Genomic DNA, 19903 nt, shown 5'->3' on the forward strand with positions numbered 1-19903 from the left:
AACTGAAAAGATGCTGGAAGAGGGCCTGACGCCATCTGGTAAGCATGGTGGAGGTAATGTGATGGTCTACGGTTGCTTTGGTGCTGGTAAAGTGGGAGATTTGTACAAGGTTATAGGGATTTTGAATAAGGAAGGTTATCACTCCATTTTGCAACGCCATGCTATACCCTGATTGGAGCGCTTGATTGGAGCCAATTTCATCCTACAACAGGACAATGACTTCAAAGCACACCTCCAAATTATGCAAGAACTATTTAGGGAAGAAGCAGTAAGCTGGTATTCTCTCTGTAATGAAGTGGCCAGCGCAGTCACCAGATCTCAACCCCATAGAGCTGTTGTGGGAGCAGCTTGACTGTATGGTACGCAAGAAGTGCCCATCAAGCCAATCCAACTTGTGGGAGGGGCTTCTGGAAGCATGGGGTGAAATTTCTCCCGATTACCTCAGCAAATTAACAGCTAGAATGCCAAAGGTCTGCAATGCTGTAATTGCTACAAATGGAGCATTCTTTGACGAAAGCAAAGTTTGAAGGAGAAAATTATTATTAGAAATAAAAATCATTATTTCTAACCTTGCCAATGTCTTGACTATATTTTCTAGTCATTTTGCAACTCATTTGATAAATATAAGTGTGAGTTTTCATGGAAAACACAAAATTGTCTGGGTGACCCCAAACTTTTGAACGGTAGTATATATATATATATATATATATATATATATATATGTATATAAACAACTTTATTTAAGTCTCCTTCTTGCAGGGCTTAAAGGGGTTGTTTACTTTCTGAAAACCGATGACCTATCCACCGGATAGGTCATCAGTATATGATCGGTGCGTGTCCGACATCCGGACCCTGCACATATCTGCAACTCCAGCTGCCTCCGTGCACTGGATGTTTGGAACGGGATGCAGTATGTGGAGCCGGAAGCAGATGGCTCTGACCACTGCATAGCAGGCATTCGGCGGAACTGCATTTCTACTCCCATTCACTTCAATAGGAGCAGAGCTGCAATACTGCAGCTCGGCCGCTATTCTTTGACCGGAGCCATCTGCTTCCGGCAACATCGTCCGGAGGAAGCCGGAGTGCTGGATTGGTGTGGGGGTCTGGATGTCGGACGCGCACCGATCATATACTGATGACGTATCCGGTGGATAGGTCAGTTTTCAGAAAGTGGAAAACCCCTTTAATAGGAGCATTAAGATAAACCCCCAGGCTGCCATGACAACCATCAATACCGCACAATCACGTTGTGGGGGAGGGGTGATGGGATGTCAGAGGGGGCTGCTCTTCTCTTTCTATCAGTTTAGATGCCTCTATTACTATTGACTGTGGCATTTAAGTGGTTAAACGAGCGGGATCCCGCTTGCTTCAGGGAAGCCTCGGTTGTAACATAAAAGCCGACACACGAAAGTTATGGAGTGTGCTCAGCCTGTTAGCCTGCTTCATACGTCCCCCTCCTGGCCCCATATAAATATATATATATATATATATATATATATATATATATATATATATATATGGCGGATGTCGGGAAGGGGTTGAAAAATATCACACAACAATACAAAGTATTATTTACGCTGTATCTTTTTTTAAGGATTTATATTTTCAGTCGTTTTCAACATTCCACAAAAGCAAAAAGAAGACGATAAACTTATACAGGGAAAGGGCAGATACAGAAAATTAAAAGGAAAAGAGAGAAGGTGAAGCAATTCCTATTCAAATAGTTCAATAGAATTGACAAAGCTGGGAATTAAGTAACAAAAAAAGAAACTTCTCAACAAAGGGAAGTCCGCTCGTTATATTTTTTCTAAGAGCTTGGAAAAGGGAAGCACCTAGCTCTATAGTCAGGGATTGTCATAAGGTCAACTATAAGTCCCCACCAGGACTCTATACTACCGTGTTAAAATATTATCACTACTTTCCTGAGCATTTCAAGAGATTGAGAATTTGTGGCAGAGAGTGAAATATTTAGTCCAGTCAGATTGTAAGAATGTGTGTTTTAGCTCCGTCTCCAAACTGGTTAGAATTGAAGGGATAATGAAGGTCAAAGTATTCAGTGTCAAATCATAAATAGTATAAACTAGTTTCACTGGGGGCTTGGACAATTTACACAGGCTCTCATGGTGCAGAAGTGAGCAGTGCAAGTCAAGGCGAGACTTGTTTGCATCATAGATGTGTTTTAATTGAAGGTTTTCCATCAGCTTATCGGAGGAACGGACAGACTTGGGTACAAGATCCTCATAGGCTTAAAGGATGTACCATTAAGAAGTTTACTTAAAGTTAAAGGTGAGGTATAAATCCTTCCCAGGCAGAATGGGGGTTCAACTCCGAGAGTAAGTCCACATTCACTCTTTGGTGGTCTATTTGGAAAGGCTTTCGTAATGTTGGCAAAGAAGCATTTAGGAAGGATAATAAGGATTGTTTGAAATAAATAAAAATAGGCGGGGAGGATATTCTTTTCTAGAAGAGGAAGAAGAAGAAGAAGAAGAAGAAGAAGAAGAAGTGTTGAGATTATGGTTACTTATCACCATTATTATTGCTGCTGGTGCAGTTCTTGCCAATTTTTTTTATTATATAAACTACCAATTTGCTTTTTGGTTTTTCATTATTTAGTTTAAATTATTACACTGTAGAAACCTACCATCAGGATTTTAGGTAGATAAATTCTGTATAATTAATTTCTTGTGAGATTAATATCAGCAAAAACAGACTAATAAAGGCTAAAATAAAGTTTAATATTGATGTCATATCTAAAAATATTTTTATGTGCTTGTCAAATTTAGGTAGTTTTGGTATAGTATTAATAGAATGCTTTTCTTTGGCTTACGATCAGTTTTCTACACAAGTGAGTCAAAGAATTCCACATGTTATGAAACTTGGCTTGAGTCTTTGGAACGTTTATGACAGTAAAGGAATTATTACAATGGCAAGCACATCTTTCACATGAACAAATATATTGATTTCATTTGCATTGTTTATAGTTACCCATATATTGAAAAAATAAATGTACAACTTATACTCTAGGATTTGTTTTACATACCATTTAGTTTTATTTGTTATATACATGTTTTACTAAGCACGTAAAATATACTTTGGAGACCCCCAACTATTACTCATGCTTTGGCCCCAATTCCTTGGCGACAAGTAAAGTTATTATTAGGTCCATAGAACTCAAAAATGTTAATGTCTTTCAGCAATAAATGATTAAATGAGGGGAGACAATCCTTGGGTATTTTTATAAAGCTTTAGCTTTTTGCTCATGGACAGATTTTGTTGCAGTTACATCAGTTCATGCATAATTGTCCATACATGAACTACATGCAAATAACTCTTCTATATTATAAATGTGAAATATTCATTTTAAATAAAGTGCATTTCTGTATTTTTTTGTAAGCATTGTCTGCAAAATGTGTTTTCCATTGTAGTTTTTTTTTTTCATGTGTTAACAACATTGTATCACAGTGGATCTAATTTTTAATGGTACAATAATAAAAAAAAAAGTTCTTTTTATAAGGGGTTTCTGGTTCGTTAAAATTGACGGCCTGATGCCTGACTCTCGGCATCCCCGAAGATCAGATGTTTGAGATTGTTTACAATGCTCCATACAGAATAGCTGTGATAGGTATTATAGTTCCGTTCCTTTCACTTGAATGGGACAAATCTGTAGTGAATTGTAATACCAGGCACAGACGCTAATAAAAGTACAGAGCTAGCAATGAGGGGAGGCTGCACAAAGACCCCTTCAAACAGCTGATCTGTTGGACCCCCACCAAACTAATATTGATGGTCTGTCCTAAGGATAGGCCATCATTTTTTTAAGAATTAGAAAACCCTTTTAAGATTAAAATGAAAACAAGCATACATAAAGCTATCCACATCATTACTATTATTAAACATAAAATAATTAAATGTATAACTGCTCAATTCATAAGGGCTCATAAACAAGGGCATACTACATTTACAGTTCCCTACATCCTCTACGTTGCTTGCAAGTCATAATTTGGCACCCATAGCCGTTAATGGGGCCATACTGTACCCTCATTTGTTTTGAATTTCATATGAAAGATTTTTCTTCATATGGAATCTGACAGAAAAAATTGTAGCATGCTCCGTCAGACATCTCTAGGGGAGAACATGAAGTTCCTAAGCCATACGTATTCCATATGTGACCTAACAGACTGTACACATGGTCCTGATATGTGTATGAGGCCTAACAGTTTCGGGTAGCCACGGACCCTGTGCCCTGAGCTGAAGAGAACTTGTTTGCGAGAAAAGATTTGTATATGTAAGAGTGTGGTCAGGAGACTGAAAATAATATAGGGGTCTCGTCTATGTTCTGAAACTGTTATAGGGATTTGGTCTGGGGTCTGAATTAATTTAAGGGTCTGGTCTGGGGTATGGATATATTTAAAGGTCTGGCATGGGGTCTAAATAAATTTAGGGGTCTAGTTTAGGGTCTAAATTTTACTAAGTGTCTGCTATGGGGTCTGAATATATTTGAGGTCTTAAATCTGAATAAATTTAGGGATTTGGTCTGGGGTCTGAATAAATTTAGGTGCCGGAGCTGAAAAAAACTTTGGAGTGAAGAGAGAAAAGTATATACACGGGTCTGTTCCGGGGACTGAAAATAATTCAGGGGTCTGGACTAGGATCTGAAAATAGTTTAGAGGTCTGGTTTGAGGTTAAAATTAAATAAGGAGTTTGGACTGGGGTATGAAATGAATTCAGGGATCTTGTCTGAAAAAAACTAGGGCTACATAGTGACATTTTCTGCGACACACGTAGCTTGGCCAAAGATTGCTGTTTGCTCCTTGCTTGCATTGCACCTATTTAACATAAATGTGACCGTATTGTGACCCGGAGTCGCAAGCAATCCAAACCTGCTGGATTTCTTGCGACTGTCAGGTCGTAGTCGCGGCAACTATGGGTTGCAACATGACCATATTCCCCTCAATTATGTGTGATGCACGTAGGGGCACACAGCGATCCTTGGCTGCATGACCTATGTTGCAGCTAAAGTGGCCATGTAGCCCTAGACTTAAATAGGGGTCTGGTCTGTAGTCTTAAGTAATTTTGGGGTCTGGTCTGGTGCAAAATTTTTGGGGGGAGTCTGTTCTGGGATATGAATAAATTTAAGGGTCTAGTCTGGGATCTGAATTAATTAAAAGGTCTGGTCTGTAGTCAGAATTAATTAAGGGGTCTGGCCTGGTATTTTGGTGGTTGCAGTAGGTTGGAGAATTTGTGTTGCTATTAAGGGTAGGGATGGGCTGCAGAAACGAAGGGGCCAAACATGTCTGGAAAGCAGTCATTGTGAGAAATCATCATGGTGGTCTGGGATGAATTAAGAAGTAAAGGAAAGAAAAAGACTTAAAGAGGCTCTGTCACCAGTTTCATACTTCCCTATCTCCTAGCTAATCTAATAGGCCAAAGATTGCTGTTTGTTCCTGTCTGTTTGCTCTTAATCTAATAGGCGCTCTGTTGTAGATAAGTACTGTGTTGTTTTTTTTGTTGTTGTTTTTTTAAAACTGTTTATTATTGACAAAGTTATGAACATTTTAACATTTATGATATTTTTTTGTAAAAGCCCAACTGGGCTTTTTTTTTTTACTTTAACCAAGTGGGCGTTGTAAAGAAAAGTGTATGACGCTGACCAATCAGCGTCATACACTTCTCTCCATGCATGTCCAGCGTTAGTCAAAGAACAGCGTGATCCCGCGAGATCACACTGTGATGTCACTTACTCCCACAGTTCCTTCACCGGAGCGTTGGGAGAATGACCATACATCGCCTCCAGCCATGAGGCAGCTGGAGGCAATATCTGATCATTCTCCCATCACTCCGGTGAAGGAACTGCAGGAGAAAGTCACGTCACAGTGTGATCTCGCGAGATCACGCTGTGCTGTGACTAAAGCTGGACATAAATCAAGAGAAGTGTATGACAATGATTGGTCAGCGTCATACACTTTTCTTTACAACGCTCACTTGGTTAAAGTTAAAAAAAATGCCCGGTTGGGCTTTTACAACAAATTTGCATAAATGTTAAAATGCTCATAACGTTGTCACTAATAAACGTTTTTAAAAAAAACAAACCAAAAAAACACGGTACTTATCTACAACACAGCGCCTATTAGATTAGGCAGGAGATAGGGAAGTATGAAACTCGTGGCAGAGCCTCTTTAAATCAGAGAAGATGTTACCTGTGAGTCACTGGACATCATAGACACTGTGTCTAGTCAGCACTGTATTCTCTTGTATAGTCTGTAGCATGATGATACTCTGCAGCCTGTCCCTGTCATAGTCACTATATGACTGTATTATTGATTACATTAGTCTTTGTATAATAGTAGTGTACACTTGACTCTGGCTGAAAGATTAAGTATAAACCTATCTCTGAATCTGTGATCAGGTGTTTCTGTGTTCCACTTTTATTTTGTTTTAACAGTGTGGCTTGGCTCTACTAAACGCAGCGATTTGAGTATGCTTCTCTTTTTTTTGTATTACCGATGAGAAGGGGGACTGGGTGGCGCACAGCCATGGTTGTTGTGCCACAATTGTGGCACAGTATCGGCCGAAAGATACGACACATTCATTATTAGGTGTTAATCTCTTAATAAATGTCTTGCATGTTACTCCAACTTTCTTTATATGAAGACTGGCGTATGATACACCCATCTTAATAAATTACCCCCACAGTGTTTTGATTTGTGCTATTATTGTGGTCAGTTTATCAAAATGTAGTATGCTCTAGGTAAGGCGGTTTTCTGTAACTTATTTTTACCATTGGCTTCTTAAAAGAACTTTAAAGATGCCTGGACAAATTCATATACAAAATGACACACGATAAAAAAAAGAACATATCTAAGGCTAGGATCTCACACTAAGTGTGTTTTTTTTTTATTCAAAAACAGAAATGGACTCAAAAGGAAGCAAAAGTATAAAGAAAAGATAGATGCATCTCCTTTTGCTGGGGTCTACGCCTGTGTTTGGCTCACAAAAACAAAGCCAAAACTGCACCAAAAAATGCATTAAAACTGTATAATTCTGGCCTAATTGCAAAAGTGTTTTTACATGACGCAGAGAGAAAAAAAAAATCTGTGTGAAGGAGGCCTTATAGAGTCCTCTTCACAAAACTCAAGACTGGAATTCCTGCCTAAGATTACTAGTTTATTCAGGGGCTGAAGGCTCATGGGCACCAGACCCCTGTGCACGCCTATGCCCAGCGGCCTTGCCCGACCGACCCCATGAAATCATGAATGCCTCCACAGTATAATGCTCCCCATAGCTGAGCCAACAGTATAATGCCCCATAGCTACCCCCACAAAGTACAATGCCCCCATAGTTGCCCCCACACAGTATAATGCCCCCATAGCTGCCCACACAGTATAATGCCCCCATAGATGCCCCCATACAGTATAAAGCCCCTCAGAATGGTTCTCACAGTATATTGCCACCCATAGATGCCCCATACAGTATAATGCACTCCATACAATATAATACCCCCATACAGTATAATTCCCCCCATAGCTGCCACATACAGTATAATGCCCCCATAGATGCCACATACAGTATACACATATAGAATAATACCCCCATACAATATAAAGATCTCCATAGCTGTCCCATACAGTATAATGCCCCCATACAGTATAATGCTCCCCATACAGTATAATGCCCCCATAGCTGCCACATACAGTATAATGCCCTCCATAGCTGCCACATACAGTATAATTCCCTCCATTGCTGCCACATACAGTGTAATGCCCCATACAGAATAATGCCCCCATAGCTGCCACATACAGTCTAACACTCCCATACAGTATTATGCCCCCATAGCTGTCCCATACAGTATAATGTCCCACACAGTATAATGACCACTATAGCTGTCCCATACAGTATAATGCCCCCCATACAGTATAATGCCCTCCATAGCTGTCCCATACTGTATAATGCCCCACACAGTATAATGCCCCCCCATTGCTGCCACATACAGTATAATGCCCCCATACAGTATAAACCCCCACATAGCTGTCCCTTACAGTATAATACCCCCATACAGTATAAAGTCCCCCATACAGTATAATGCCCTTCTCAGCTGTTCTATACAGTATAATGCCCCCCATATAGTATAATGCCCCCTCAGCAGCTACCATATGAGCCCCCCTCCAATACCCAGTATAATGCCCCAGGCTTGGGGGACCGGTCGTAACTGCGACCGTTGCGATCCCCATAGATACGCCACTCAGTTTATTGGTGCTATATCTAAATAGGTAAAATATTACAATATTGTATATTGATGGTACATAATAAGTATGCGTTTTTAAAAAAAAATGTTTTTTAACATTTGTCTATTCTTATTTACAAATATTATAAAACAATCTTCCACTTTGAATATTATTATTACTGTCTCATTAGTAGTAGTACTGTACAATCCCCCCCCCCCTGTTTTTGTAATTTTCTATTAATTTTTGAAAGTCATATGTTTTCACTAACTGTTTTTATAAGGCCAGGTTCACACCGTATTTGTTGCCGAATTTAGATTTATGGAATCCGCACCAAAATTCCACAAGAAGGTACAGTACAATGTAAGTGAACAGGGTTTTAACAAACCTGATTAATTTACAGAGTGAAAAATTCAGAGCAGATTCTAGACATTTGAAAATCTGCAGCGTGCCCTATCTGTTGCGGAAATGTTGCAGATTTGAACACATGAATGACATTTTATTATGTTATTAAGTTAGTAAAGAGACTAACTTTCTGTCAGTTATGTAAGTGCTTTTTTTTTTTTTCAATCTTGTGTAATGGGGACTGGAGTAATTATCTATTTAGGTTTCCCTGAGGTGGATGGTCTGGTACTTTTAACTCAATTCACTGATTTGGTCTCTTAGGGATGTTCTATATGCAGCTGCCATATGTTTTGCACTGCAGGAACCTATTGAAGAACAAAGCTACATCTTCCCTGACATTTTTACAGACGCTAGATAAATGCAAATCTTTCCATCTTATAAAACTTTAGTAAAGTTGTTTTCTTAACTTTTTTTTAAATAACTTGTGCTGAAAAACTATTTCCATTTTTTCTAATAATTTTTTATATACAAATATAATTTGTTATTGTAAAGAATTTTATGATTCTATGTACATACAAATTTGCAATATTTTATCTTTTTTTTTTAGTAACTAGATATTCCATTGTACATCTAACTTAGGATATAATCGTTCACTGGGCTCCTTAATTTTATATCTCTCCTGAGGTCTGGTGATTGTTCAATTATATAGGGATAACTAAGCCTCCACACATTACATATATACATCCCCATCAATGACTGCATGACAACAATATCGTTAGGAGAAAGGTCATATAATAGAAACTTGCATTGTATTGAAAGCAATGTGGATAACAGCATTAAACAACAATTAAAGAATACAGTTTCCATCTTCTCTCATGATGAAGGCAGTTTCATTACTTGGCTGTCAAACTTGTCCTCTTAATTGCCATCAGCCATGGTTGCCACCTTGTTAGAGACCATAACATAGACACACCGATTTTTATTGCCGATGCCCTTAGGAACCCAGGCTCACTGACAACCCGAAGCAGGAGTACTATACAGTGAAGGAAATAAGTATTTGATCCCTTGCTGATTTTGTAAGTTTGCCCACTGTCAAAGACATGAACAGTCTAGAATTTTTAGGCTAGGTTAATTTTACCAGTGAGAGATAGATTATATAAAAAAAAAAAAGAAAATCACATTGTCAAAATTATATATATTTATTTGCATTGTGCACAGAGAAATAAGTATTTGATCCCTTTGGCAAACAAGACTTAATACTTGGTGGCAAAACCCTTGTTGGCAAGCACACCAGTCAGACGTTTTTTGTAGTTGATGATGAGGTTTGCACACATGTTAGATGGAATTTTGGCCCACTCCTCTTTGCAGATCATCTGTAAATCATTAAGATTTCGAGGCTGTCGCTTGGCAACTCGGATCTTCAGCTCCCTCCATAAGTTTTCGATGGGATTAAGGTCTGGAGACTGGCTAGGCCACTCCATGACCTTAATGTGCTTCTTTTTGAGCCACTCCTTTGTTGCCTCGGCTGTATGTTTCGTGTAATTGTCATGCTGGAAGACCCAGCCACGAGCCATTTTTAATGTCCTGGTGGAGGGAAGGAGGTTGTCACTCAGGATTTGATGGTACATGGCTCCATCCATTCTCCCATTGATGCTGTGAAGTAGTCCTGTGCCCTTAGCAGAGAAACACCCCCAAAACATAATGTTTCCACCTCCATGCTTGACAGTGGGGACGGTGTTCTTTGGGTCATAGGCAGCATTTCTCTTCCTCCAAACACGGCGAGTTGAGTTAATGCCAAAGAGCTCAATTTTAGTCTCATCTGACCACAGCACCTTCTCCCAATCACTCTCAGAATCATCCAGATGTTCATTTGCAAACTTCAGATGGGCCTGTACATGTGCCTTCTTGAGCAGGGGGACCTTGCGGGCACTGCAGGATTTTAATCCATTACGGCGTAATGTGTTACCAATGGTTTTCTTGGTAACTGTGGTCCCAGCTGCCTTGAGATCATTAACAAGTTCCCCCCGTGTAGTTTTCGGCTGAGCTCTCACCTTTCTCAGGATCAAGGATACCCCACGAGGTGAGATTTTGCATGGAGCCCCAGATCGATGTCGATTGACAGTCATTTTGTATGTCTTCCATTTTCTTACTATTGCACCAACAGTTGTCTCCTTCTCACCCAGCGTCTTACTTATGGTTTTGTAGCCCATTCCAGCCTTGTGCAGGTCTATGATCTTGTCCCTGACATCCTTAGAAAGCTCTTTGGTCTTGCCCATGTTGTAGAGGTTATAGTCAGACTGATTAATTGAGTCTGTGCACAGGAGTCTTTTATGCAGGTGACCATTTAAGACAGCTGTCTTTAGTGCAGGCACCAAGTTGATTTGGAGCGTGTAACTGGTCTGGAGGAGGCTGAACTCTTAATGGTTGGTAGGGGATCAAATACTTATTTCTCTGTGCACAATGCAAATAAATATATATTATTTTGACAATGTGATTTCCTTTTTTTTTTTTTTATATATATAATCTATCTCTCACTGGTAAAATTAACCTAGCCTAAAAATTCTAGACTGTTCATGTCTTTGACAGTGGGCAAACGTACAAAATCAGCAAGGGATCAAATAATCAAATACTTATTTCCTTCACTGTACCTCCAAATGGCCCATCCAAACCAGTTATTAAGCGCCAACATTTTAGACAGTCCCCTGTCTTTACACACCTATTCTGCCCTGCTTGGCTACTGTGACCTAAGAACATCTTGCTTAATCCAATTTAAAAAAAGAAAGGGACGAGAGGACAGGAACTTCTTACTCTAATGTCTTCTTCTTCACTGCAAGTCCTAAATGTTTCCCCCTTACATTCAGCAATCAAGCCCCCACTTTCATGCATACTGCACCACCTGGTCATTCAAAGTTGCCCAATCAGACAACAGAATCTATACATAACTTTGCTCTTATTAAGTTTACACCAATCGTAAAAATTTTGACCAATTGTAAATAATAGCATACTGTTTAATAACATGGGACCTTTGCTATTTTCTTAGGATAGAGTTAGTAAAAGGGATTATTTCTATGGCTTCTGTTGTTACTTGGATCTCTTGCATATTTGTAAAGAAGGTTTGGATCCGATGGTAGAGATCCAGTGATGTTCTACTACATTATTTCTAAGTTAACCCTAGCTATAAAAAAAATCCCTTGTTCTCACTAACATATCCCCCTCCAAACAAACATGTCTTGTTGGCTCAACCACATGTGAGCTTGTCCCTACTTTTACTTATTTTTTATTTTTAAAATGAATGCAAATAGTTTTGAGTACAGTGGATGAGTATAAGGTAATATACTGCAGAGGCGTAGCTAGGTTCTCCTGCACCCGGGGCAAAGATTCAGATTGGCGCCCACCCAACTTCTTTACCGACATCTCCTTCCCCCTCGCCATGTTTGCTTTCTCTACCAATCAATGAGTTGTAATTTTTTTCACAATTTTTTTTATGTAACTCGAGCATAAAAGCATTTCTACTTTTTACAAGCAATATAGTTATATAATGGAGTTATCATAACAATAAATTAAAGGAAATAAATTAAAGAGGCCACACACAGTCCCTTGTAGATAGCACCACACACAGCCCCCCTGTGGATAACTCCACACAGAGCCCCTTGTACATAGCTCCACACAGCCCCCCTTGTAGATAATGCCACACATCCCCCTTATATATAGTGCCACAGATCCCCCTTGTATATAGCTCCACACTGCCCCCTTTTAAATAGCGCCACACTTCCCCTTGTAAATAACGCCACACTCCCTATTGTACTTAGTGCCCCACTGCCCCCCTTGTAAATAGTGCCACACTGCCCCACTTGTAAATAGTTCCACACAGCCCCCTTGTAGATAGTGCCACACAGTCCTCCTTCTAAATAGCGCCACACAGCCCCCCTTGTAGATAGTGCCACATAGCCCTCCTTGTATATAGCGCCACACAGCCCCCCTTGTATATAGTGCCACACAGCCCACCCTCATAAATAGGGCCACTCTGCCCCCCGTGTAAATAGCGCCACACTCCCCACCCCCTTGTACTTAGTGCCACACTGTAAACAAAGTGGAGAGCGGTATCCTATCACTACCACACTCCGCTCTGCCTGACGTGACTCACCGGAGGAGCCAAGGATCTCATGCGGCGCAGGCAGTGGCAGAGTTTCCTTTGACTGGGGTCGGTGACAGCCCGGGAGTGGACCAGTCCAGTCACCTGACCTGAGTCATCTGACCTCATGTCACTGACATGAGGTCAGGTGACAGGTCAGGTGACTGGACTGGTCTACTCCCGGACCTTCACAAACCCCAGTCAGAACGCCGCTGCATGGACTCCTGGCTCTTCCTAACGCTGATCGCTGCTGCAGGTGTCCGACATACAGGTCGTCTATCAGCAGCAATCAGCTGCTCTGCGGTACCCCCCTTTCCCTACAATCTAGTTGCGCCCGGGGGAAAAGGCCTTGCCTGTCTCGCCCCATAGCTATGCCCCTGATATTCTGTACAACTTCTAGTTCTCTAACCCCTCATTCTGTTATATCTTTGCTATGGGACCTTGAATCTTTGCATTTTGAGGTAAAAAAAAAACAACTGAGATTTAGTGAATCTGCTTTTAGAAAACTGCATCTATTCACATAGTAGTAGTAGAACAGCATAGTAGTATAAATCCGCATTGCACAAAAAATGAAAAAAAGCATTAAAGTATATTCTATAATAGAACAAAACAGATGGATTAAACTGGGTTTGAAAGGATGGTGCAATAAAGATTAAAGACATTCTTTTTGTGAGAGCTTTATCTCAAACAGCAACCATAAAAAGGCAGCATAAACAAGGATTGTATTTCCTTTTTTTTTCTCCAGATTTTTGCTACACTCTCCAATACCATTTCTATTTAACATGTCATGTCACAGGATTTTATTTTACAAAAATAATTACTTTTTAATAAGAAGCTTATTTTATTTCCATTACCAGACAGAAATACCAGATACCACTGATTCTCTGATAGAAATGTATTACTGTTAGCTCACTATATGTTCTTAATTAATGCTATAATAAGAGATAAGAGGTTTCAGTACTGCCAAGCTAACTGACCCTTCTTTGCCTGAATCGCAGTACCAATTCAACCATCAGCTAAAGACTTGATTAGCTATCTTATAATGCCATCACAAAGACTTAGCTCTGATATGTTTTATTAAAGGGGCTTTCCCACTATGACAAGTGGTGGCATATCACTAGGATATGCCACCACTTCCTCATCGGTGAGAGTTTTACAGCCGAGACCCCCACAATCTTTAGAAGGAAGAAGCCACAGCTCTACTTAAGCGCTGTGGCTTCTTCATTGATTTTACCAGCAAGAGAGATTCTCACAGCCACCTGCTGTGTAGGGTACTACAATAATGCCCCTTTCACTTAAATAAAGCTGCGTTGTAGTCAGGGCCGGCCTTAGGTTGGATGGTGCCCTGTGCGGGATTCTCTATTGCTGCACCCCACAAAACAAAAAAACTAACCACATATATATATATATATATATATATATATATATATAGACACACGCACATACTGGAACATATATACTATACATACATACATAAAGGCACATATTTAGACATACAGGCAAATATATGGACGTACAGGCCCAAATATACCCATACATATAACAATATACAGAACAAATAGTTACCTGCAGTCCTATGTAACACCACAGATAACAGTGATAACTCTCTGAGTACAGATAATGTAGTAGATGTTAACTGCAGTCCTATGTAACACCACAGATAACACAGTGATAACTCTCTGAGTACAGATAATGTAGTAGATATTGCCTGCAGTCCTATGTAACACTACAGATAACACAGTGATAACTCTCGGAGTACAGATAATGTAGTAGATCTTATCTGCAGTCTTTTGTAACACCACAGATAACACAGTGATAACTCTCTGATTACAGATAATGTAGTAGATGTTACCTGCAGTCCTACGTAACACCACAGATAACACACAGTGATAACTCTCTGATTACAGACAATGCACATGCAATATTGTTGGAATGCACATCCGCCATACATACACGGATAGTGTTAAGAGGTTAAAGGAATTGTCCGGGTTTAAACTTTTTATGTTGCAGCAGGAGAGGAGGGCTTCAAATAAAAAAGCAGCCCATATTTACCAGGGTCGGCGTCAGCACCCGGCGAACCCAGGCGAGTGCCGGGGCCCACTACCCTTGGGGGGCCCACTCGGCCGCCGGGTGCTGACGCTGCCGTCATCACGGCATCACTGTCCATATATGGACAGTGATGTCAGGAGCAGAGCAGGAGTCCCGGGGCAGAGTGCTAGTAGAGTCCCCAGTGTCGGCAATGCTCTGGCTGGGGATTCCACTCCTAGAGGGAACCCCAAAGGTGCAACTACCAAGGTGGGTGGCTGTGTGGAACTACCAGGGAGGGGGGCTGTGTGACACTACCAGGGAGGGGGGTTGTGTGACACTACCAGGGAGGGGGGCTGTGTGACACTACCGAGGAGGAGGGGGCTGTGTGGCACAACCTGGGAGGTGGGGGTTGTGTGGCACTACCTTGGAGGGGGTGCTGTGTGGCACTACCAGGAAGGGGGGTTGTGTGACACTATCAGGGAGGAGGGGGCTGTGTGGCACTACATGGTAGGTGGGGGCTGTGTGGCCCTACCTGGGAGAAGGGGCTGTGGGGCACTACCTGGGAGAGGGGGCTGTGTGGCACTGCCTGGGAGGGGGGCTGTGTGGCACTATCCGGGAGGGGAGCTGTGTGGCACTACCTGGGAGGCGGGCTGTGTGGTACTACCTGGGAGGGAGGCTGTGTGGCACTATTTACGGAGGGTGCTAAACTTACGGGGGTACAAACTGGGGCCTAACTTCAATATGGTGATATAGGAAGGATTTCTCCAGCTCACCTTGTGAAAGTTGCTTGTATTGTGAGATAGAATAGTCCTGGCGCTCGGATCCTCGTGGTGGCACACGAAAACAAATACTTTGGAAGACAGGATGGTTGGATCCAGCGTAGGTAGAGATAAAAAGGAAACTTTTTCCAAGTTTTAATATTCTTTTTTTAAAAAATATGGAGTGTTCAGCAGCATATAAATTATCTCGCAATGGACAAAGATATAATGGTAGGTAGCCTACGCGTTTCGGACGGTGTCTCCGTCCTTATTCATGGCTTGGGATACGGTGCATAAACAGGGCCTAATGTCTAAGTGGGGGCACAAAGCTAAGTTTTCTGCCATTTTACTGCCGCCGTGAGTACCTCCACAAAGGGGCCTACTAAGTCTTGTGTCGCCCAAGGGCCCACATAAACCTGGAGCCGGCCCTGATACTTACCGCTCTCCTCCCAGACGTTCCTGCGCTGGGGGCTTCTGTCATCTCTGTTCTGTGTGTACACAGAGTGACTGCAGCGGTGACATCACGTCGACAGTACATCAGCACCGCAGCTAATTACTGGTCTCAGCTGAACACCGCTGAGGCTATTAATAGGCTGCAGCGATGGTGTACGGTCAACATGATGTCACCGCTATATACAAACAGAGAACAGATTTGACGGGAGCTCCCATCGCAGGAACGTCTGGGAGGAGAGAGGTAAGTATAATTTATTTTATTTTTTTTAACTCCTCCTGCTGCTTCAACAAAATGTTTAATTTGTATTCCGGACAACCACTTCAAAGGCTGTGCCCACCTTTGAAATCGTTTTGTTTTTTTAAATAATCAGTAAGTTTTGTGCAACTTTCTAAATAAATACTTTTTATTAAAAACAATTTTTACTTTTTGAGATACAGCTGCTGTGTATTCTGTATACAGAGCAGCCGTATCTAGCTCTTAGACCTGAATCCGTCAGGCTAGTGGGACTGACGGGTTCAGTGTCAGCAGGTCCTGTGTCTCTGACACGCAGGATCCACCTGTTATCGATCTGATCTAAGTTATGAACCGTCGACACGCAGGACCCGCTGACACTGAACCCGTCAGTCCCACTGACCTGACGGACTCAGGTCTCATCGCTAGACAGTAATAGTTTAATAAGGCTCCGTTCACATGTGCATCAGGGCTCCGTTCAGGTGTTCCATCTGAGCTTTCCATCAGAACGGAACCCTGTCTGAATCAATACTGTAGTCGACTGCGCCTTTGATTCCATCAAAACAATGGAATCCTTGCACAACAGAGACCAACGTAAACCATTTGCACCACATCCGTCACTATTGAAATCAATGGTGATGCAAACAGAAACCCATGGTTTCCGTTTCTTTCAGTCAGGGCTCCGTTCTGACGGAAAGCTCAGATGGACCGCCTGAACGGAGCCCTGACGCAGATGTGAATGAAGCCTTAAATGTAATTGCAAAGTTGCACCAAACACACTGATTTTTATAGAAAAAAATAATAATAATTCAAAGGTGTACATAGCTTTTCACGTAATCTGAACAGGATTTAAAAGGGCAAAAAATGGTAAATGTGCACTATGAAGGCACTGAATTCTATGCCCATTTGACATTTATTAACACTTTAGTGCCTTTCAGTGCCACCATGGTGCCCATTTGCCACCTATTGCCCCTTTAGCGTCTTTCTGTTTGGTGGCCCCTTGATGGCAATTTCCTGCCCCTGTAGCCTTTAGCATCTTTTGTCACAGAACAACAATAACGGGGCAACAAAATGGCAAATGGGCATCAAGGGGGCACTGAATAGAATGACACTAAAGGGGCAATAAGTGGCAAATGGGCACAAAGGTGGCACTGAAACCTCTGTCCATTTGCCATTATTGCCCTCTTTAGAACGCCATCAGTTCCCACATTCAAACAAAGTCCAGTCAGTAACTTACCTGCTGGGCTTCTGGCAAACGCTTCCTGCTGGAGCTGGAGCCGCCCTGTAGAAAACGTTCCCTCATTGTCTCCACCAGCCCCAGAAACGCACAGGAAGCGCAGTGTCTCCTCCCTGTCTTGCGTCCTGAATGATGTCATCACACATGTCTCATCATTCAGGACACAGGACAGGGTGAGCGGACGAGCGTTGGCCGGGGCGCCGGGAAGCCAGTATGAGGTTGGTGCAGTAAGTGAATGGCACCTGACCTGCTGGCGTCCCGAGTAGTGGCCATGGCACAGGGCATGTACTCCCGGTGGCACCCCCCTTACAATGCGGCGGGCGGCGCCCTGTGCAACCGCACTTGTCGCATGTACCTAAGGCCGGCCATGGTTGTAGTTCTCTCCACAGCAGGAATGCTGACTTGTCCATTCATTTTCAGAATCGATTGGTGTCACGGAGGGCAGACTCCCACTGATTAGAATACTATTGTATATTTCTAGTGATATGCCATTGAAAGACTCGCACACCAGTTGTCTTCTGGAAACTTTATTTAACACATCTGAAACAAGAAATAGGAAATTAACAACTGCCACTGGAGCAGTCCTTACTACACTGAGTTGGATAGTAGTGGATAGGTGGGAGCTTGTAACTCAACAGTGAGAATTTGTCCGTAACAGTCTGCTACGCTGAAGTCCAGCACAACATGGCATAGGAATTATTTGTAATTCATGCTGGTTAACTGAATACAGCTTCATATTCCACTTGTCGTGAAACAAATGTTTGGAAATTTACTTGGCTTTGCACAACCGGTGTTTCAAATGCCAGTCTTAATCTAAAAAGGCCAATTTTTTGTGCCGGAGTCGGCGCAGAAAAGCAAACGTTGCAGTTTATGCCCAAATTGTAACTATTCTATTGGTGTTCTGAATGGTAGGGCAGTTGGGTAGGGTGGTTGATTGAAACAGGGGGTGACGCCTCTGCATCTCACTCAGTTCCTGGGGCAAGCTCTGGGGATAGACAGCATTCATTCTGCAGACAGTTGCTGTGCTCAAGGGTGAAGCGCCCAAATATTCACAAGGGGTAAGCTATGACTGCAGATCCTCTCATGTGGGGCCAATGGTAAGCTACCAGTCAGCCTAAGGGATAGGGACCATTGGCGACCTGGTGACTTGCACACTGAAATGTTGAGTCCTGGTACCAACCGACCCTCTCAAGTTTTACAGTCTCATGAGTCAGGAGGGGCGTTCCCTGGCTATTGACAATAGCCCCTGTGTAGTAGGATTCTTTCTAATATGTTACACCGCTGTAAGTTTGGTGCCCAGGAACCTCGCTTGTTTGCCTCCACTGTTTATATAGTAGCTATACTATACCGCCATCAGTAGGGACCCAAAAGCCAGAACATAGAAAAATATAAATAGTGAACTAAAACAATAAAGATTGCAAGTGTAGTGAAACAACATGTGTGGCAAAAAAAATTGAAAAATAAGACAAAAAGGGGAATAATTCAAATGCCTCATGCATACGACTGTAGCCGTGTGCACGGTCCGTGATTACGGCACAGACGGGTTGTGGAGTGCCATCCGTGGGACGTCCGCAATCACGGACCGTGCACACAAAAGATGTGCGTTGACTAGTATAGGCTCTGCTCTGGAACTCTGGGGAAGCCACTGACATCAGTGTCCATATATGGACAATGATGTCAGTGTCTTGCCCACAGCTGGAGTCCCGGAGCAGAGCCGCTTCTAGCACATTGCCTGGAATTCCAGCTCTGTTCCCGACATCACTGTCCATATATGGGGACAACCCCAGAGCTGAAGTCCTGGGCAGAATGCTAGTACTACTCTTCCTGGGTATCCAGCTCTGCTCCTGATATCACTGTCCAAATATAGACAGTGATGTCAGGGCAACCCCAGAGCTGGAGTCCCGGACTCCAGCTCTGCTCCCGACATCACTGTCCATATATGCACAGTGATGTCAGGGGCAATCCCAGAGCCGGAGTCCCGGGCTTAGCGCTAGCGCTCTGGGACTCTGGCTCTGGGGAAGCTGCTGACAACACTGTCCATGTATGGATAGTGATGTCAGATGCTTCCCCAGAGTCCCGGAGAAGAGCCTATACTAGCACTCTATCCGAGACTCCGGCTCTCGGGAAGCCCCTGACATCACTCTCCAGATATGGACGGTGATGTCAGGGGATTCCACAGAGTCCCGGAGCATTGCCTATACTAGTGCTCTGCCCAGGACTCCGGCTCTGCGGAAGCCCCAGACATCACTGTGCATATATGGAGAGCAATGTCAGAGGCTTCCCCAGAGTCCCGAAGCAGAGCCTATACTAGTGCTCTGCCCGGGACTCCGGCTCTGGGGAAGCCCCTGACATCGCTCCATCCCGGAGCAGAGCCTTTACTTTACGGGATGCAGATGACAGCCTCAGGGGCCGCATGAGGCCCGCAGGCCGCGTGTTGGAGACCCCTGATTTATACTATGGTAAATGTTAATTTTTTCTTTTCAAAGGACTAAGTCTGCC

The sequence above is a fragment of the Rhinoderma darwinii genome, chromosome 5, assembly GCF_050947455.1.
Source record: "Rhinoderma darwinii isolate aRhiDar2 chromosome 5, aRhiDar2.hap1, whole genome shotgun sequence".
In the NCBI taxonomy this organism is placed as follows: domain Eukaryota; kingdom Metazoa; phylum Chordata; class Amphibia; order Anura; family Rhinodermatidae; genus Rhinoderma; species Rhinoderma darwinii.